The sequence below is a fragment of the Mizuhopecten yessoensis genome, unplaced genomic scaffold (assembly GCF_002113885.1).
Source record: "Mizuhopecten yessoensis strain PY_sf001 unplaced genomic scaffold, ASM211388v2 scaffold5547, whole genome shotgun sequence".
In the NCBI taxonomy this organism is placed as follows: Eukaryota; Metazoa; Mollusca; class Bivalvia; order Pectinida; family Pectinidae; genus Mizuhopecten; species Mizuhopecten yessoensis.
Window position 1 is genome coordinate 129,044 of NW_018406103.1, and position 23,441 is coordinate 152,484.

General features: G+C 32.7%; 1 long non-coding RNA gene across 1 annotated transcript; it reads right to left on the reverse strand.

Moving 5' to 3' along the window:
• Window positions 1-7,233: 7,233 nt before the first annotated feature.
• LOC110450893 lies at window positions 7,234-21,184 on the reverse strand. Its single transcript, XR_002463017.1, has 3 exons — window positions 20,945-21,184; window positions 14,319-14,407; window positions 7,234-13,461 (listed from the first exon to the last, which is right to left on the reverse strand). It is a non-coding gene; the product is annotated as an uncharacterized LOC110450893 (long non-coding RNA).
• Window positions 21,185-23,441: the final 2,257 nt, after the last annotated feature.

Below are 23,441 nucleotides of genomic sequence, written 5' to 3' on the forward strand. Positions count from 1 at the left end.
AACTGCCCCACACAGGCCTCGAACCTATGACCCAGTGGTTGAGGGCTAGTGATCTTAGACGGTCACATGCCTTAAACACTTGACCACTGCAGCAACTGACCATGTTTCCCCCTGGTCACACTGAATATTTCACCGTATTTACCAGACAGAAATTATAAACTGATTGAAGATGTAAGAAAAAAGTTAGAAATGTTCCACTTTTAGAGATGTGTTTTGAATATCTATTTTTAGTTTAAGGATCCCCGTATTACTGCTAAAAACTGTAACTAAGCATTTCATTTTTTTCCCATCATAACGATAGATTTAATAAACTATTTCTGATAAAAGATTATGATTGGCATACTTTGCAGGATTTTTATGGAAAAAAATACCGGGTAATAAAGATGAAATAAACAAAATATCATCAACATTTGCATAACAGTGTTCTGAGTGTAAAAAATTATCAAGGCTAGACTGGGATTCGAACCCGGGGCTTCAGGTTGTTATAATACCACTAACCAATAACCTTACCTGGTCAACGAAAGTGCCCTGACCCAACTGTGCTACTTTTTTTTTTATCTAAAACCGAAATAAGGGTGCTTATATATGAAATCCACAGTGCAGAGGGACAGGGATCCTTAAAAATATGGGGTTGAATTAGCATAAATAATCTTTCTGAAGTTGGGCAGAAGGAAATGCTGTATAATATGGATTATTGTAACCTCAATCTGCTATAGACTTTAATACACTTTCAAATGAATATCTTATTCAGAATACATTCTGTTATCACAATGGATAAGTGAGCTCGTACGATTGGCTTTAAGGCATCAGATCAAAGGATTTTACTCGTTTATAGCACAGTAATCCAAATATAGCAATCGCTAGAGCTTCCTGTCCGCCATTTGACAAAAAAGGTCAGGATTTTTTTTATTGATCAATTTTAATGTAACAGTGAAATGATTATGGTAGAGAAGCAGGCATCATGTAAAAAAATATCATCCGCGATATTAGTCTATTAAAATTCATTATGAATATAAATTTTCCAATTGTTTTTATGTGTAAATCAATCAGAAATAATTTTCTTTTTCCCAAATGTTTTTTTTATGTGTATTAATTTTCTAATTTTCATTTTTTGTAATGATTAATTGGTCTGTTAAGAAAATTTTGAAAAAATTGTATTTTTTACCTGTATGGCTAAATGATTGTCCAATACTCAGTCTAATAGAGAGAGCAGATTATATGTACCCAATGGAAGACATACATATGTTCAATTTATTGTAAGTTTGGATAATATGAGTTCAGATAATCTGCATTCTTCTGTTAAATGAATGCCTACCACAGTTATTTATTGGTATATATATACTGAATTTTCATGGTTTAGTCATGTTAAACAATTTGATATAGTTTTCCATAAAAGATGTTTATCAACAAACACTAAATTTCATTGATTATTGATTGATTTGAGCTTGACTTCAATTAACTGTTGATCGATATGACCTTCAGGTTTTTTTCACTGTTTAGTGATATGACCTAGAGTGTGATCAAATGTCAAGTGATATGACATTGAATTCCATTATTGTTGAATGATTTGACCCTGAATGTCATTAACTGTTGATTTGACCCTGAATTCAATTAATTGTTGAATGATTTGACCCTGAATTCCATTAACTGTTGAATGATTTGACCCTGAATTACATTGATTGTTGAATGATTTGACCCTGAATTACATTAATTGTTGAATTATTTGACCCTGAATTCCATTAACTGTTGAATGATTTGACCCTGAATTCCATTAACTGTTGAATGATTTGACCTTGAATTCCATTAATTGTTGAATGATTTGACCCTGATCTCCATTAATTGTTGAATGATTTGACCTTGAATTACATTAACTGTTGAATGATTTGACCTTGAATTCCATTAATTGTTGAATGATTTGACCTTGGCTTCCATTAGCTGTGTATAGTTATATGTCCTTGACTTTCATTAACTGTCGACTGATATGACCTTGAGTTCAATCAACTGTGTAAGGATATGACATTGAGTTTCATTTACTGTCGATGGAAACGACCTTAAATATCATTAACTGTTTAATGATGCATCCTTGACTTCCGTTCATTGCTGAATGATTTGAACTTGAATTCCATTAGCTGTGTAGTGATATGTCCTTGAGTTCCATTAACTGTTGTGTGATATGACATTGAGACTAACTAACTGTTAAATGAAATGACATTGATAACCATTAACCAATCTATTTAGTGATTTGGGCTTCAGTTTCTTTGCAATCTGTGATAAAATAATCGTTTTCACAAATTGTTATTCTGGAACATACATAACCTAATTATTACACGTGTTAATCTTGTACAAAGGCTATGCTATAAGACAAATGCTTAATATATTTATAATAAAATCATGATTTTTAAAGTGGAGAAGAAGATGCTTTTGGAGTGAGAGAGTACCTGAATTTTTTGTACTTGCTGAGACTGAAAGATTAAGTACGAGTCAGTGCTTGTTTTAAATGAGAGAATTTCCAAATTATGTATTTGTTTAGAATGAGAAAATGTTCCATGTTGTATGCTTGTTTAGAATGAGAAAGTGTTTCTACTTTATATACTGATTTGAGTAAGAGCCATTATTTCCATGTTCCGTACCTGTTTACAGTGAGGGAGTATTTCCATCTTCTATACGTAATAAGAGATTTCTCTATGTTATGTGAGAAAAATAAATCCATGTTATGTCCTTAATTAGAATAAGATTGTATTTTCATGTTATGTATAAATGTTCACAGGGATATTTTCATGTTTGTATCTATGAAGAGTAGGGGATGTATTCATGTTCTGTACTTGTTAAGAGTGAGAGTGTTTTTATAATTTCTGAATTCATTTAAATTAAGAGATTATACATCAGTAAGAATGGGATCAGATTTTTAACATTTATACTTGTTTAGAGTGAGGGAATGTTTATACGTTCTGTACTCATTAAGCGTGAGAGATTATGCATATGTACAAGTGCAGGATGAGATTCTTTTTATTGTAATTATTAAGAGCAAGAGTTTATACCAGTTCGGTACTCAATCAGTTAAGCCTCAATAACTCTTAACCTTGAAAATGCTTACTTGCATTAGAGCCTTTTCACTAAATCGCGATAATATAAATTGAAGATGTAAAAATGTATATTATATATCTAATCTCATACGGATGTAATTATGATGATGTGAAAGCCGTAAAGATCACTGCACCACTGCTAAGAATAATTAACTAGTCAATGCAGACTTTTTTTTTGTTTCTGGCATGACCATAGTCTCATTTATCATATCTGAAAAGAAAACCGTACCTTGCAGTGTTTTACGAGAAATAATTCGGATGAACTCACACAACATAATCATCATTAGTGCTCTGAGTGTAAACAAATTAATCGGTGAACTAAACGGAATGCGAACCATGAACTTCATATTTGTTATAATGTTACTTTAGCCGACTGAGCTACCAGGTCGACGGAAGTGTCCTTGTCAGCTGCTTTAGTAAGATTGCTTTCATTGCGAAAAATAAAACACAGGGCAGAGGGACAAGGATCCTTATAAGCAAGTTAGTTGCAAATAGTGTGAAGTTTGCGTTACACTATACGTAATTAATACTGGACCTTGCATGATATTTCATTTCAAATGAGAGCCTGGTTTAATTGAAAAACATCCTTAAGACTAAATTTCTTAAATTTGAAATGAAATGAAAGGAATTAAAATACTTTTATCAATATGATCTAATTTCATTTTGTTTTTTATTTTTTTAACTAAGTATTTTGTCTTTACAGAAATAAACTTGTTCACTTGAACAAAGCGACATTTGTTTATAAAAAACAAAATGTGAACTTGTTTCACATCACAAAAGTGACATTTATTTATTAAAAGAATCTAGAATTCAACCAAGCATATAAATACGATTATGGTTGATATTATCAACCAAATACTTTAAAATTAAAGCAGTTTGTTCGCAAAAGTTTCACAGCTGATTTGAGATTATGTAAGTAATAAGAATACGGCGTAGAACCCTCGGTTTTGACCACAGACTTGGATAACATCTAATCTAATTCCGTGGTTTTGACACACATTTTTACCTTCGATTAAACTTTCCATATCTCCATACATCTTCTAGGCTTTATTAATCCTATACAGTTAACTTCGCCGACGTATTTTGAGACAGTAGACCTGACACAGATAACCAAATATTGGCGCTGAAGAAGATGTCCAGTGGTATTAACAAATGATTAAAAACAAAAAGACGACTTTCGTATTTTCTTATTGATTGACTATATCGATTTTGTCGTTCCTACATAACATGTCAATACGATAAATGGATATTGCAACGAGCATAGCTTTTCCTTCCCTAACGTTGCACATGTTATACCCGGTGAGATGCACCAATCACATTTACCTTAACACTTTTCACCACTGTGGACCACACTGGACTCCTCCAGATAAATGTATGGTAGAGTCTCCTCAAAATACCTAGGGTGAAAGGGTTAAACCATATCATAACCAAATCTGAGAGCTGAAAATCATATCAAAATACAACAACGGGAACTTGAAAGGAAATAATACAAAAAGGAAAGATATTATGTAAAAAGACAACTAATAGCAAAAATAATTTGATCCAGAATTAGTGGCGTTTTATAAATCACATTGGACACTTGTGATGCTAGGCCTATCTATTGAAGAAAAACATTGTATACAGGTTAGGAAGGGCTTAAGACATTGTGAACACGTTTTAAATCGTGGAAGAATCGGAAATTGCAAAAGATTGGTCTTGATGACAGTAAACAAGTGTAGCCTCTTAGTAGACAACCCTGGCTAAATAGTTTAAATATCTACAAGACGTGTCTTTCCAGCAAATGCTGACACTTAGCACAGGCGTTGATGCCAGGGAAAAGGAAAGGAAATGGGGCAATGAAGACGCCAGGTCTATCACTGATTCTGGTAATTAGATAACCATTATTGTCATATTGAAACTGACGAAGATAAGTTTGCGGGGTTTTCGATTGAATTTCAATTTCTGACTGATGAATAAGCTCATCAGGAATACAAAAGCAAACTCGCTAGAACTGTGAGGTGTTTTGTAAGTTTCCGTCGATCCTTATATTCGGAGTTTTCATATAGATATTTGCGTTACCTGTTAATATCTCTTTTGCAAAATAAAATGTTTGCGTAGTATGAAACATAATTGCACACATACGCTTCGCGAAAAATTGAGTGTTTTTTTGGTAACAATACCAATTAAATAACCGTATGCTTTGAAATCCTAAGAAGTTTGACAATTACCAATAAACCCGCTCAGGAAACAGTTGTAACAGGTGGGTGTAGCTGTATTATTTTATTTATTTATTTCTATTTTTTGTTATTTTTTTAGTATTCATTTATCTATTTATTTATAATTTATTTATTTATTTATTCCAAAAAAATATTTTTTTTATTTTTGTAATTTATTTATTTATTTTTAAACATTTTTCGTAAAAATATGAGTATGTTCTGTGTGTATTATATGAGGACATTTTCATCAACATATTGAAACTTGTAACCTCGCCTGAATAAGGTGCTTTAGACTGTCAAAACTCATGTCAACATTTTCTTCGATACACCCTATTGAAATCATACCGGTATATGCGAATTTCAAATTCTACTAAAATAATCTAAGATATCAGCTTGATATATCATTCTATTCAATTTTACACTGTTTGGTCTATCAAGCTGATATTTTGGTATGATTTGTATCAAACTTTTCCAAAAACATTTTTTTTATTAAGAAAAGAAAAACACAATCGGAGGATTTCAGTTCAGTAACAAACTAACAAGAGGAGTGAGTGTACTGTAAATGTACTTATTATAACGCACTCTAATTTTTGCGCGTTATCAAATTTTAACAGATTAGCACTTTGCTGAATTAGCGCACCAACAATTGATGCAATATGTGGTAATTTACAGAATCATCGATTATCGCTTCAATAATTGATTAAGCGCAATTGTTTAAGTCCCAAAAAAAGATAAAAAGAGGTTCCCAAACGAGTGATGGTTGGTTATCATGTTTATCGAACTTGAGTAAGTTTATTTTCCTATTGTATAAAGACACGAAGTTTACGATACGATATTTTCACTATATTTTTCTCTTGGGTTACACATTATTATTCTTTCTGACCGGGGAAACAATTGTCATGTACTATGATGTCACAATGGTAGATGATGTCGCAAATATTGAAACCTGGCGCCATAATTAAAAAATGGCCAATGAAATCACGTCCTTAGTATTATACCCACTAGTGGGTTACCACAATTGTTTACCAACTCCTAGCAGGTTTATCCAATAAGTTGGACGTGAGGAATTCTATAGAGGTTATAGGAGAAAAATAAGACTACCGTTAAAATATGTAAGTTTAAATTATCAAAATTGTAAAAAGACATACCGTTCCTTCAGAATAGGTTAATGGCGTTGAATCGTCACCTCGTGTATGACGGTATATTGACCTTTGTTAGTTTGTTTATAAATATACTGCTGTGCTATGGCATATAAACATAGTTGTATTCCTTTGAGCAATTAACTATATAGATAATAATAATAATAATAATAATAATATACAACATTTGATTTAGCGCCCTATCTAGGCTATCTAACTAACATAAGCCACTCTAAAGCGCTTCACAGTACATAGATATACAGTTAATACAATTAGCATATACATTAATCAATTCATTATTTGAGGAATTCTCGGGAGCTGCCTTATCCGGTGCTAACTACTAGTCCTATGTCACCTGGCTAATATCTCCCTATGTGTGTATGCCTGCGTGTGTGCTGGAAATGTGATGCGTTCTGTTTGCAGTGGGACTGTGCTTCCATTGGTATCATTTATAGTGCCAACTCACTTGAATGCTACAGCACAGATACTGCAACATCCACCCAGACCAATCTATACTCCACCTGTGTTGTTGGAGTTGTGTAGGCAGGAGAAAAACACTTTTTCTGAATATCCATGCGTACGACGACTTCGGGTATCGAACCCCGGCCGCCTGCGTGGAAGGCCGGAGAGTAAACAACTCGACCAATCCGCCCATAGATGTGGCAGACCTACTCATATAACTGCCACATGTGTCGTAGGAAAACTGAATGGTGCTCGAACCTCCTCGTAGGAACGGATGCAGGTGGGTAATGCTACAGCAACTATTTTTATACCAGTCCAATGTCCATAAATATAATGACAACAAACAACAGCAGGTCAATTTTGATTATTTTATTGACTGACATTAGTCACATTATGCTTTTGATTTTAGAACGAAACGTTCAACATTGAAGTGTTCTTTATCTTTTTAAAAGAAAACGACAATTTCTATCGACAGGTCATGACAAAAATTAATTGTTTCGTTCATCATAATCCAAACTCATTATGATATGAAATGAAACTTTAAATACAAAGATAATGAAAAATTACCATATCGATTTTCTACAAAATTTCAACTCTTTAAACATTATATAGTATAGATGCTTGAAAAAAACTATATTTGCGTTGCAAAATATGCAATAATTTGAATTCTCTGCACTTTGCATATTTAACAATGTTTTAGTAATCTAGATCACGTATTTTATACAGTGTTAGTTTTTGCATAGTTGCATTTATTCTAATATGTTTTTACAAAACCAAAATATTACATTTTGATCAAATTGTTCAGGTTATCCTGTAAATGTTTTATTTTATTTTATTTTATTATGCATCTATTCATACAGAAGTCAAAGTATGAAGTACATATATACAGGTATATATACATCTTAATTAGGATTCATGACTCATGATTACATACATTGTTTGTGAAACAACATTTATACATGGTTGATTAAATATATAATTCAAAATATGGCACTGGTTCAGAATCCGCGGATTTGTTCATTTACTGAACATCATAAACCTTTCTTTAAATAAATAACCTTGTACATGATTTAGGTAGAAATTTAGCATCAAATTAAAATGACGAAAAATGGATTTGAAGAAATTTATAATTATTTTGTTTTTGTATGTTTCAACGGTGATTTTCCTTCAAATCATTTTTTGAATGGTTTAAAATAAAAGTAAACGCCAAAGTACTATGGTTTAATTTGAAGAAAGGTTTTCAATTTTTATGTAAAATTTCTAAATTACCGTCCATCTACAATTTGTTTTACAACTACCATACAAAGTTAAACGCTTTACAAACTAATACATATTTACATTTTTCTAACAATGAAATATAGTACAAAAACAGGTAGATAGAGTCTCTGCTACGTTTTTGTTTGTTTCATAACATGATGTCATATTATCTTTTTGCCTCTTAAAAGTCATTGTCAAGTAATTTTGTTATACTAAAAGCTATAAGAAATCCTAGGTATTTACAATTGTATTTGTAGCAGAGTAGACACAATACGATTCATTCAGGGCTCTGACGCCACAAAATAGTTTTCTTCAATGTGAACTCAATTTACCAGAGACACGAAATCAATCATTGATTAAAGTTAATGCTACAAACTAGTTCATATTAAGGTTATCACGTTCTTGTTACACTTATGTACAGTGACTAACATTGTAAACCACTGAATAATTTTTCGCGGTCTATCGTGGTAGATTACGTTTCTAGACAGCGATGTATTATATATTTACAAATTTCTTATCTAGGGTATCAAGAGCGAGAGATTGGAATGATTAAACAAAATAGACAGAACTCGTGTGAGTTATTTACAATCACAGATACTGGTAAGATATATATATAGTTAGTTATAATAAGAATGAATGTGTAGTTAGAATGATAAGGAATATACTTAAAACAAATAACAGATTTGATGTCAAACATCGTTCACTATATCGCTTGACCTAAAAATATGTTCTTATTGTATTTTACATGTAAAATAACAACCGTTAAACGTCAAATTTTCCTGAACATAAATTGGTCCATTTAAACACATTTATACACAGTTTATTAGACATCCTTGGCCCGATAGGACTAGGGATGTTAATTAAATTCACCGGGATATTCATCCACATAGATTATTTACATTTTCATCCTATTGGATGAGCATAGTTTAGCACAGAACAGTATAACATTTCGTGATATATTATATTTATCAACGGGTAGCATCACTTATGTATTATTTCAATTCTCATATTATCACCGGGTAGCATCATTAATGCATTCTCTCACAACTCTCACATGATCTCTGGGTAGCAACCTGAATCTTTTCCTCATCTATCATTATCACCGGGTAGCATCATTTATGTATTCTTTTACAACTCACATTATCACCGGGTAGCATCATTTATCTATTCTTTTACAACTCACATTATCATCGGGTAGCATCATTTATGTATTCTTTTACAACTCACATCATCACCGGGTAGCATAATTTATGCATTCTCTCACAACTCACATTATCACCGGGTAGCGTCATTTATGTATTCTTTTACAACTCACATCATCACCGGGTAGCATAATTTATGCATTCTCTCACAACTCACATTATCAACGGGTAGCATCATTTATGTATTCTTTTACAAGTCACATTATCACCGGGTAGCATCATTTATGTATTCTTTTACAACTCGCATCATTTATGTATTCTTTTACAACTCACATTAAAACCGGTTAGCATCATTTATGTATTTTTTTACAACTCACATTATCACCGGGTAGCATCATTAATGTATTCTTTCTCATCTAACATCATCACCGGGTAGCATAATTTATGCATTCTCTCACAACTCACATTATCACCAGGTAGCATCATTTATGCATTCTCTCACATCTTACATTATCACCGGGTAGCATAATTTATGAATTCTTTCTCATCTCACATCATCACCGGGTAGCATCATTAAAGCATTCTCCCACAACTCACATTATCACCGGGTAGCATCATTAATGTATTCTCTCACAACTTACATGATCACCGTTTAGCATCATTTATCTATTCTTTCACATCTCACATCATCACCGGGTAGCATCATTTATGTATTTTTACATATCTAACATTATCACCGGGTAGCATCATTTATGTACTCTTTCTCATTTTACATTATCACCGAGTAGCATCATTTATGTACTTTTCACATCTCTCATCATCACCGGGTAGCATCATTTATGTATTCTTTCCCATATCACATTATCACCGGGTAGCATCATTTATGTATTCTTTCCCATATCACATTATCACTGGGAAGCATCATTTATGTATTCTTTCTCATCTCACATCATCACCGGGAAGCATCATTTATGTATTCTTTCACATCGAACATTTTGACGGGTAGCATCATTTATGTATTCTTTCTCATCTCACATTATCACCGGGTAGCATCATTTATGTATTCTTTCACATTTCGCATTATCACCGGGTAGCATCAATAATGCTTTCTCTCGCGTCTCACATGATCACCGGGAAGTATCATTAATGTTTTCTTTCACATTTCGCATTATCACCGGGTAGCATCATTAATGCATTCTTTCTCATTTCACATCACATAATATTTCACGAGGATTTATTCACATCACACAATTCACGGGGGTTTATTCACATCGCACAATTCACGGGGATTTATTCACGTCACACAATACACCGGGATGTTTTACAGTAGTAACTCACAGGCTTTCATTCACACCACACAATTCACGGGGATTCATTCACATCACACAATTCACGGGGATTTATACACGTCACACTATTCACCGGGATGTTTTACAGTAGTAACTCACAGGCATATATTCACATCAAACAACTCACACGGATTTATTACGTCACACAATATCCCCGGGTGGATTTATCTAGTCGAAGTCTATCGATCTAATCATTCCAACTTGCATGTCACATGATGTCTCACCACAGACAAAACAAAGAGTAGTATACATATTAACATGGAAGACCTTCATTTGTCTCTATGTCATGTTGTTGTAACTAGATCTTCTGAAGCCTTGCATATTTGTTTTGGTACGTTTCATCTTAATAGTAACCCACATTAAAACTGTGCGTAATTGTTATATTAACCCACACTAACACCTTAGCATTTGGGTCTTAATTCCTTTCCGAAAAGCAGCTTCTACATACATCAACTAAACACATTCATGTCCTTATATAAATACATTATATTACTAGGCCACTGCTACGAGTATCAAAATGAAAAATATATTTATATATCAATCTGTTATCACATACTTTATCTTGTAATTTAAAGAGTAGCCATATGTGTTCAACAAAAATACGCAATTGTCCATTTAGTTCACAGAAGTAAGGGACAAGTGTTCCATACACAGATTTATCACAAAAACTATAATCTTTCAATAATTATATACACCATTCATATACTACAACATCACACACTAAATACAATTCAGATAATCGCACTTTCATAACATCTCTCTCGCTCTCTCCAATTTACCTGATTACAAAAAGCATATCAATATATGGCATGTTATGGTAAAATGGCACAAATAAAAATAACCGGGTTGAAATAATTCATCCGTGAATGGTAATTGTCCAAAGAACAGATTAAGCCATTCCCCTGAGATGCAACAACGTTTGAAATAACGTTAATGTTCTATACAGCCATATCAAGCGATATGAAAGGAGGCGAGAGGGGACAGAAGACAATCACATATAGTACCGTGAAAAATATTCTTATGAATATCCATACGTAGGTTTAGTAATGTTGAATAGATAGGTGTATCAATAATTTATTAAAGTACATATCAGTGAGGTTTCTACCTCTCTTAGACAGAAGCCTGTTCCTTGTAGCTTTGTGAAATATCACACACAAAAACATGATTTCGGGAAAATAGAGTGAATTTTGCAATTAGAAAATATCAAGGGGAATGTGTCTTTATAAGGCCCCAGATTCACCCAAAACTCTCTGCAAATATAAAAGATGTAATGCCAAATTATAAATAATCATTGACCAAAACCGTATCACTTCTATATTTGCAAAACGCTGACAATTTACTCATGATATATAAACATAAATTAGAATTAACGGTTTCTATCTATTTATAGAAATTTAATGTACTATATCGTATATTGTCTTCTGCCCTCTGCACTAAGTAGTGATATATTACACCACTACACTCCAGCTAAAACGTATACACTTAAGACGACTTAGCATAAATATTATGCAAAATAAATTTGTAAAAGAAAAGAGTTCCTATTTCAAATGCAAATCATTATCAAGACGAACAAAACTAAAATAAAGCTACACGCACGAGTATGTTTATATCCTTTCTTATAATAGTCAATTATCACAAAAAAAAAAAAAACTTGGCACAAGAAAATAGCATCAGGCTTATTGGTCGATTAAATTATAGATATGAATGTTTCCTAATAGATTATTATATATCAACTATAAAAACACAGCGGATATTTTTCCAGATTAGAAAGTGAATGTTGTTTAATTAGTAAATAAGGCGTATGGTGGGTGGATAATAAGCAGCATGCGTAGTACAGCTTGACTATTTGTCTGAGCATATTTTACAATGCTACATTAGTTTGCATAGTTATGAGACACACGGGTCTTTTTATGTACAAGTTCACCGGGATGATCATCCAATTACTGTTGGTCTATTTCCGAGCCAGTAGATACATATCAATATTACATACATGCAAAGCAGAACCTCATTAATCCGACCAACCACTTATTCTGCACAACTCGCTTTAAAACCAATATGTTGGATACATGCGAAATGTACTTAAACAAAACATTGGTTTCTAAAAGAGGAGGAAGTTTTCGGGCTATCGAGGTCCTCCTTTAACATATTTACAAAAGATCAATAATTCTTTCAATTCCATTAAAACTAACAACTATATACAAGTTTTTTCCATTTAGACTTACATATATACAATATCTTTACACACTTTTAATCTTGTACACACACATAACAATACATATTCACACAAGAATTCATACGAACGTACTTTCACATTTGTATACACACTCGATTATTCATATTCTCATAGACAGATGTTCTTATTCTCATACTTTATCTCATTCACAGCTATTCCATCTTTGCGTATTGGAACTCGTTCAGTTCATCCACCTTTCGGCAACAGATTCCAGAAGCATGAGGTTCGTGCACTTCAATATTATTTTGTTGTTGGTTGAAAACCTTTCTTCTTGGTGATGATGGTTTGTTCTCGTAGTTTGGAAATCCTTTTCATTTATAACGTTTGTAACAGCATGGTACCAGTCTAACTTCAGACACGTTTTGGTGTGTATCACACATTTCGTTGAAAGTGTTGATCATACTCAAACTCGTATGACAAAGAAACTTTTGAACTCTCCGATGGTGAAAGTGTATTTATGTCGCTTGTCTTGCTGTGCTATCGTATTTTTGGATTGATGGATAGTTTGGTAAGACGTCAGAAAGTCAACTGATAGACCTTTTAGTGTTATCAACAGCATAAGCCTGGTGTTCTAATTACAGCTTCCCATCCATTTTAGTATCTGAAAAGAGACACAAATTTCAATCCATTTCTTTCTCCAAAATATATTGCTTTTTATGGTTAAAACAAAGAATAATGACTGTGGTGCATCAGCAGTTACATGGGCTATTCCGTCTTTGCGTATTGCAGAGTTATCTTCTCTTGAGAGCAGGTATTGATTGTTACGTCATTTGTTAGTGAGAGTAACGTCATCTTTTTTTGAGAAAACGAAGTAATTTCTCACACAAACCAATGACGTAACAATCAATACCTGCTCTCAAGAGAAGATAACTCTGCAATACGCAAAGACGGAATATTGAAAACAATACCGGTAGAAACTACATTATGTATGTAATTAACATATGCTAAAATAATTAATATTTTTGTCCGTTACAGTTATAGGAAAACCTGATTGTGATAGATATAAAATTCGAAATTGTATTAAAATTTATTCAATCAAATTGTACAGCACGTAGACGGAAATTATCTAGAACAAACAAATCAACTGTTAATAATGTATAGAGGAACGAAAATAAGTAGGGAGAGATGATACCTTATTCAAATGTCTAATGAACTTAAACAATGAATGCATTCATTAGATTGTTTTCATTTCTTGAATAATAATCTCTTTGAATAATTAGCATGAAGGGAAATTGCTAACACTATCGTGAATATGTGGTAAATTATAGCAGCTATTTAAAAAAAAAGTAACGTATTTTTATATTATTGAAACGTATTCCCAGTCTATATGTCAAATGCCATTCTATAATTTAACACATGACATGAAAGTGTTGTAGAATAATTTCCGGATAAGTATACGTTAAAAGAAATGTAATCGATGCAAAAAGATATTTTCAGTCGAAAGTATTAAATACTCACCATTTACATAGTAAATGACACCCTCTCGTCTGTAGCCGGTGACCCGGTGACGCCATTTCTGCAATACGTGTTTTACGTAAAGACATGACCTGAAAGTATACAATCAATAATGCATGTTATTTGAAAATAATTTTATTTATACAAATTAAAAGAAATTAAGGCTAGATGTTGATTATGTATCATTGTATTATGTATACATAAATTATAATGAGTATTGTTGCACCAGGTTACCATAGAGACACACAATCCTACTTGCTATAACGTCATTACAATAATGTTACGATCTAACGACGTTACAAACGTGTTACCATAACGACATTGCAATCGCGTTACTATAACGACATTTCAGTTATGTTACTATAACGACATAACAATCGTTTTACTATAACGACATTACAATCGTTCAACTATAACGACATTACAATCATGTTACTATAACGACATTACATTACAATCGTTTTACTATAACGACTTCACAAACGTGTTACTATAACGACACTACAATCGTGTTACTATAACGACATTTCAATCGTTTTACTATAACGACATTCGATCGTGTTACTATAACGACATTACATTACAATCGTTTTACTATAACGACTTCACAAACGTGTTACTATAATGACATTTTATTCATGTTACTAAAACGACATAACAATAATGCTTTTCTGACGACATTTCAATCATCTAACAATAACAGCATTACATCCCTGCTACTATAACGGCATAGCAACCATGTTACTATAAGACCATTACAATCGTGTTATTGTAACGACATTTCAATTATGTTACTATAATGACATTACAAACGTGTAACTATAACGACATTACAACCGTGTTACTATAACGTCATTTCAATTATGTAACTATATCCACGTTACAATCGTGTTTTTATAAAGACATTACAATCATGTTTCAATAACGACATTACGTTCCTGTTACTATAGCGATATTACAACTCCAGAGACTATGACGACACTAGAATAATGTTAATACAATGACATTTCAATGACTTAATTCGACATTACAGTCCTGATAACTATAATGATCAACAGTAATAAGTATACAGTATATATGGTTTCTCTAATGATATATCACAGCTATGTTCGGAATTTATCTAAACTATCAGTGTTCAGATATCAAATTGAAAGAAATATATAATGTATTAAGTTAAGTGCTGGTACGATAAGTACTGAAGGTAAGAATATTAACAATACGAAAATATGTTAGAAAAATGAAATCGTATCATTATACCACGGAATTAGATAGCGTGACAAACCGGGACATACCGTGATTATACATATAAACTAATATGAATGCTAAATGTGAATAAATGATAGAATACTTATTCAAAAACAAACTAAAATGTAGTATTATAAATTAAAAATGTATTTAGAAATGTTACCTGTGGTATATTGCCTTTGACACTGTGAACTTCCATCGGGTAATAACACTTTTATAATATCCATAGTCACACTGAATACACCCACAACTGCCCCCAGCGTTAGGTCGGTCTACTCTGGTATTACTACCCGACAAAAAAGTCAACTGTCCAATTTATACCACTCCTCCCTAAACCTATCCCTATTACGTGCAGTATGGGTATTTTTAGATCACTAACTGTTAAACCTGCCGCTCTCTGGCTATGCTAACTGTGTATTGGCGTTTTTATGTGATCATGTTTGTACGCATGCGCACTGTGTGTTGGCGGTCACTGACCGCACCGGTCATTCTAGGGAGCTTGAAATACGATGTACGTGTTAATTGTTGTACATATGGGTATTGCTTGTATATCAGAACAGTCGACGGATTTTGAACAGATCTTGAAGTTAATAGCAGTCTTTCTTCAGAATTGCCTCGATATGAAAACTAGTATAACTATTATCAACATACGTTCTATTGATTTCTAGTGGATCTGACCTAGTTTCGTTTCATTAGTTTATATCTAATATACCCTTAGTTCGTGTTATTTTCGATTGGAAGAGGAGAAGATATGACCTTGTTTTATTTTAGACTAAATTATACTACATAATTATGTATAAGATGATTGGTATATATATGAAGGTATGTCCCCATATTTCGTTTATTATATTTGATTGAGAGAGGAAATGTTCTGACTAATCTGAATAGTACTACATAAGCCTAATATGATTGTTTTGTCTTCATATTTTGTGTTATGTTCTAGCACAGAGGGTCTGACTTAGGCTTATGCTAGTTAAAATGATACTTTATATATACATGTAATATAATAGCTATGCCCCCATATTTCGTATTATTTTCGATTGCGACTTAATTATTTCTTTAATTTTTAATCAAATTATTAATATTTATACATATTATGATTGGCATGTCTTCATATTTCGCGTTATTTCGTCCTACTGTTCATGCAATTATAATCACATAATTGCTTACACATTTTTCAGTTATTTCACTTTTATATATATTTTTTTGGGGGGGGGGGGGGTTCCATGATATTATTGTTGCAATATTATTACAATACATAAACATGTTTACATTGGATTTATCTTTTATTATAACAACTCTGTAGAAATTCTTACTTTTTGTACATAGATTATCTGGCATTCCCGTACAGGTTGGAAACATGTATTGTACATTATGCCCCAATACCTACAGCCTACAGGGGGTCGCTGACCGCTCCGGTCAACACGGAGAATGACACACTAGTGCTACGCTAGCAATACGTTATACACAGACTTGCTCAAGTTCTGTGATCATTATCTTTGCTGTATTTCCCGGTTTGTCATAGTATACTAGCTCGCTCAAATAGTCTGTGTCTACATAAGTTTGATTTCAATTGTATTTAACGAGTCGTATTCTTACCCAGGCCCACTTTCATATATATTCATGTATATTATAAAAGCAGAAAAATTATCCTTACGGACGAAGAAATATTATAAAAAGGAAAATTCTCAGCAACGAGTCTTTAGTACTTTCATCTCTTCTATGATATTCTTTAGACTGAAGAATCTCCTAGAAGAGATGAAAGTACTAAAGACTCATTGTTGAGAATTTTTCTTTTCATAATATTCATGTAGATATACATATATCAATATTGTGTTATGCCTACACGTTTGTAACTCTAAATTCAAACTATAATGCCAGCTTACTTCCTTGTGCCGCCTAGTCTCATAGACACATATCCCCTCGAGTTTGTAGTAATATTATACATGTATATTAATATAACTTTTGTTCTGCCACGGTGCATTTACGGTGTGATATTTTCTTTTCTTTTTATACTTACGCGTATGATATATAAATGTATTTGACATGTAGATAGGAACCTGTCATGTCTGACCACGCTTTTATGAGTGAATTCCAGGGTTACACGGAATCACAAGAAAAGCTAGCTTGCAGGCCTAGGTAAGGCAATATTTTAACCTGAATTTTATTGCATTTCTATAATTATACAAGTTAGTTGATGCCAAATAGATATTCTTGAAATGCTTTGTCAAATATATTCTTCGTATATATCTTATTTTTTGATAATTAGAAAATTATTGCCATGTATATCTTCGCTGTATCGGTTGGAATTTCGATCAAGTAATGATAAACTTTGGATAACATATTCTACCTTGAATACCTGTATGTGAAATTGTCATTGATTGACATAATTTTAAGGAAATAACAAGCATCGAACAACTTACACCTTGACATATTTTCAGGTAGCATGTCGCGATGCTAACAATGCGTTTTACTATTCAGACCCAGGTCATCCACCTCGGCGACATTGACATAAAGCGACTATATATATATATATAGAGGGAGATATTGATGCCAATTTATTATCGGCTATACTGGTTTAGTGATATCATCTTTATCAATATAAAATTACAGTCGTATACTTATAACTAGGTATGGTTTAAAATAGTCAGGAAATAACACAAGAACCACAGGACATTAAATAGAACATTCGGGTATTGATCTCAACCAGTTGTAGATCTAAAGTCATTCACCTATCACTAGTCGTATCCAGCGTCTCGTGTATTGACCGTCCACTACGGGGTTTAAACTGGGTCACGGTATTCCTAGGTTCTGTATGTGGGAGTGAGTGGACGTATTGTAATGGAAAATATTGATTAGCATAAGGTCAGTCACCTGCTTTTTTTACCATACCATACTAAACCGTACACCATGACAGTTTTACTCAGAGAGAACCATCTAGACGAACGTAATGCAAGTGTGTGTACGTGTTTGGGTTATATCATATTTCGTAAAAGCCAGTTTGCATTCCTCCTATTGTTCGTTAATAGTGATAGTGATAGTCTATGTTTATGTGTGTAGCCAGATTGTGTACATAGTTATATTGATTCACGTGTACAATGTGGAAAGTATATGTGGCTTGTCTAGGACGTTCACCTCACATGTATCCTGATACACCAGTCGCAATCAATCACAAACAATATTTATATATTGCAGTATCTCATTTATGTATATATAAGATTGTGTATGGCTTTAAAGTCTAATTACTTCGGTATATGATGAGAAAAGCTTTGTGTACCTGTTTATATGTCCATATATATATATATTTGTGTGTGTGTGTTTATACTAATGAAGGTCCGATGTAAGCAGGGGTCTTTGACCCAATAACTATCTAGGTCTTTGACCGCAAGTACAAAAAACGTATATAATTATAAAAAGAAGGAATTCTGCTTAAGAAAGGTTGTACTTTATGGTACATCAAATTGAATGTGTGACCAGATGATTAACTTCATGTAAGTACATATAGCATGTCATATGGTATGTTAAGTTAGCTAGCCCACATCCTTGTTGTACTAGGACGTTTATACAAAAAAGTTGAAAAAGCGGATAAGTGGTTCACAACCGAACGGGTACTTATAAGCATCTGGTATATACCAATTATATTGCAAATTTAAATTGAAGAATTTATATTTTTAGACATATACAATCAAAGTGTAAAAAGCAGTACTTCATTCTGTTTTGTTAATTTATACCCCTTTAAGCAATTATCATTGTACGTCATCATTGTATTGATCGAGTATATCAAAGTAGTAATGATAAAAATGTATACACATCGTAAATAGGTCAAACTTAAGGCCAGGCCCGTATTCATGAAAGTGTTTTAATGCTCAAGCATGGATTTTGTGCTCAATCCAACTTTTTTTGTAACTCATTTAAATCTTGTCATTAGATCAAAAAATAAAATGTAAAACCATTTAGTATTTGGCATAAAGTTTCTTCAATGTTTTCCTCAATGTATTGACAAAATTAGATCTTATTACTAATTTATAAATGGAACAAGAAATTAGGCTGGAGCAAAAAAATCCATACTTGAGCATGTGAACGGTTTCATGAATACAGGCCCTGATGAAGTAGGGTAAACTTTGTAAATAAATAAGTCAAACAATATACCTGATCAAAGGGTGTACAACATTGTGCATATGTCACACTACAGTCCTGATTAAAGAATGTACAACAACAACAACATATGCATATGTCAAGCTACAGTCCTGGTGGAATAGGGTATACGTGGGCACGTGTCCAATGCAGTTCTGATAAATGTGGCTACAACATTGTACATACGAAACATTACAGTCGTAATATATAGCATTCCTTATGAGAGATACTATGCATTGTAAATATTTCAAGAATATTTGCAGTCCTGATAAAAACTTTTACATATGTTATCCATGCATATCCATTTATGCACTATGAATTAGCTTAACCGTTCATCATAATGAAAATAAACTTTTATTTTGAACATGGAAAATTTCGGGAAATTTCTTTGAAAATGAATTCACCTGCATAAAGATGTATCATTTTCAATCCGTTGACATGTTTATTCTGGTAACAGATTCAAGGGTTAATAACGAAATAGAGTTTAAATATGTTTATTCATTAATCAATCTGTTTACATGATTTAATCTAGTTCTAGTAGTCCATATATTTTCTGTCATATAATAGGTATCTCGCCTGGTCAAACATCTACGGGTTATATTATAATTTTTGAGGTGAATGGGTCAATACGATATAAGTTAATGCATTTTGACCTTGCATATGTCACATGGAATACAGCATTTTCGTATTAACTTTGTACATAACTGATTTAATATAAATATATTGTAAGATCAGTACAAGTTGTATACCTTCGTTCAACCATTATAACCACTATTTGAAATAATTACGCTGACTTTTCAGTTTCATATTGTCTGAAATGTACAGGTCATTGGTGGCAAAAAGAGAATGTATCTTAGAAAGAAAACATATGACTGGTAATTACGTATTCCTAAGGGATCACAGAGAGTCATATAACATTATGATAAAAGTGATATAAGGCTTAAATATACGGTTGGGCTGCCTTCAGAGGAGAAAACTTTTCTGTCTTATATTATAATTAGAAACGACCAGAGTGAAAAGAACTTGGTTTTCGGCCATATTTGAAAAGAACAAGTAACGGCCATCTTTCGACTTGTCCGACAACATTGAAACGGAAAATTCAAAAAACAAATATATTATCATGTATGAGTGTATTTGTTGAAATGCCGTCATTGTTCAAACTGTAGTAAAAACGCTACAATTATATAATGGGCATGTACAATTAATGAAATACTTAGTTTATAATTGCTGTTTTAACGTACATAACTTACCATATATGGTTCTATTTCGGCTAGACGTACATGTAGTTCCATTCCTGGTTCATATTCCTTCCCTGCTGAGATGCAATAGTGTCTCCTCCCCTCCGGCCTCCCCCTCCCCGACCAACCAGTTGGCAATCTGGCCGGGCACCTTGCTCCAGACTGGTTACCACAAGTTATCTCATACCCTCATTATATCCTCCAACCCCACACGCTTCTCGCTCAACTCTTCGTATTTCTTACTATATATGATCACGAGTAGATAATTAGGATATTTCTAAAATAATATATAAAAACCTTAACGCCCCTCACGCAAATGGATATTTCCCTAGTTTGTATTGTGAATGATAACAGTCGGGTTATTGAGGTAAAGTCATTTAAGGACGCGAGCTCCTATTGGCCTGTATGTATGTCAGTAGGCTATGTCACGGCGTAACTGGGGCTCATTGACCCATCCGCAAACGAATTCAGCGTTATGTACGCTTTGGGCCGGGACCACGTGGTTGGAGGGGGCAATGAACGCTGGATCACATTTAGACAGTAACGAGGGTCAATGACCGAATTGGATGTAGCTAAATATATGTATGCATGTGTGGTTCATTTGTACTCTGTTCATAATGTATGGCACCATGAGGTTTGGTCTATTTGCCAGTTAATTAATATCACATTGAAGAGATTATTACATAAACATGTATTGACATACAAACGTATATTTAGTACAATCATAACTAATGCCAAATGAAATTGAAAGTTCTTTTGAAACCATGGCATCTATGTTTTAATTATCATTTTATACATTGTTACAAACGGACGAAAGGGCCTTATCAGATCTTAGTCTGGCCATACAGTTCTCTATGACACGAAATGTACTTCCTTATACACATAGTAGTATATTTGTATTTCCGTTTTAATTCCTTTACGTAGTATATAAAATAAAAACATAGCTGAAAATGTGTATAGTAAGTTATGAACGATTCAATACAGAACTACTAAAGACGGCTACAATACACTAAACATAATAATTACATTATGATTACATTATAAAATCATGTTCAAACTGAATATAATGATTGTATGTTATCTTACAGAACATAATATCATACAACATCATAGTTCACTATGTAATTTATATCATTACATTCTTGTTAAACATTCATGATGAAATAGTGTTACATAATGTATATAAAAATAACTGTTCCTATATAAAACTATTGTTCTTGAACATCAAAACAACTAATCATATACAATCCTACTCATCTTTGATAAATCAATGAAACGGGAATAAAAACTAACTAGTTTTACAAAATTAATTAATATATATTAAACTTCTCGTGTTCATCCTTTCGTGCATTCATCCAGTCCCTCTGGCGGTCTGTCTGTTCTCGACGCGTCATGACGTAGCGTATCAATCAATTTCCTATGTATGGGGAAAAACATGCTAAGCGTACATAACGCAGACTAAGATATGATAAGGCCCTTTCGTCCGTTTGTAACAATGTAACATGATGAATAAAACATAAATACCATGGTTTCAAGAGAACTTTCAATTTTATTTGGCATTAATTATGATAGGTTTCTTAGTCTCGTATATTTGTAAATATAAACAAAAACAACAAATTCTAATTTTTAATAACAATGTTAAGCTCATCAAAATTATCCTTTTGCTTCAAAACATAATTGTGTGCTAGAACTTGTCTACAACTATTAGTATATGTATGGTGTAACATTTACTTCCTCCGCATGTTCTGTTGTTAAGCTAAGGAGTTGTATGATAAACGTAAGAAAACACTTATGCCTGCACCTTTGATATAATAGATGTCGCATGCTAAAACTGAATTACACTGTACCACTTAGCTGTTTTATTCTTTTAGGACTCATCGATGATGCTAAGACATATTAACTCCCTCGGTTAGAACCAGTCTAAACATTGTGTGTATCACCTATAAAGCTAATTGTTCAGAAATAAAAGGTTGTTTGAATACTACACAAGCTGTAAACGTGTTCCATTAATAATATTTGAAAATATTCATAGAATAATTGGGCAGTGAACTACAAAATACAGAAACAGTAAATGTGCCTTATGAAATGATTGTAAACAAAATCAAATTCTGCAGTTCAATTTGAACAAGGTCGATTTCCAGTATACTTCAAATCAAATGACATGATATCCTAATGTACTGAGTTTACTAAGGGTTTTCATTATTAACGGAAGTTGTAAGATACAATGTTAAAAATATAAGATGGTCGTTTTTGTTTGTTGTCTGTGAAGTGTCATACGTTGAAGCAATTCACAACCAGTTTGTCCAATGTAAAATTCAGCACAATTAACACAGATCATTTAATAAACAACGTTCCGAGATGTACAGTTCATATTAGCTTTTACCTCATTTTTTCCCCATTTTTGAATGTACTACAAACATCACATCTTGTTTTGTTACATTTCGACGCACGTATATTTTGTTTAGAAAAAATAAACTTTAGAAAAAAAGTACTTTTCAAATGTTTAGGT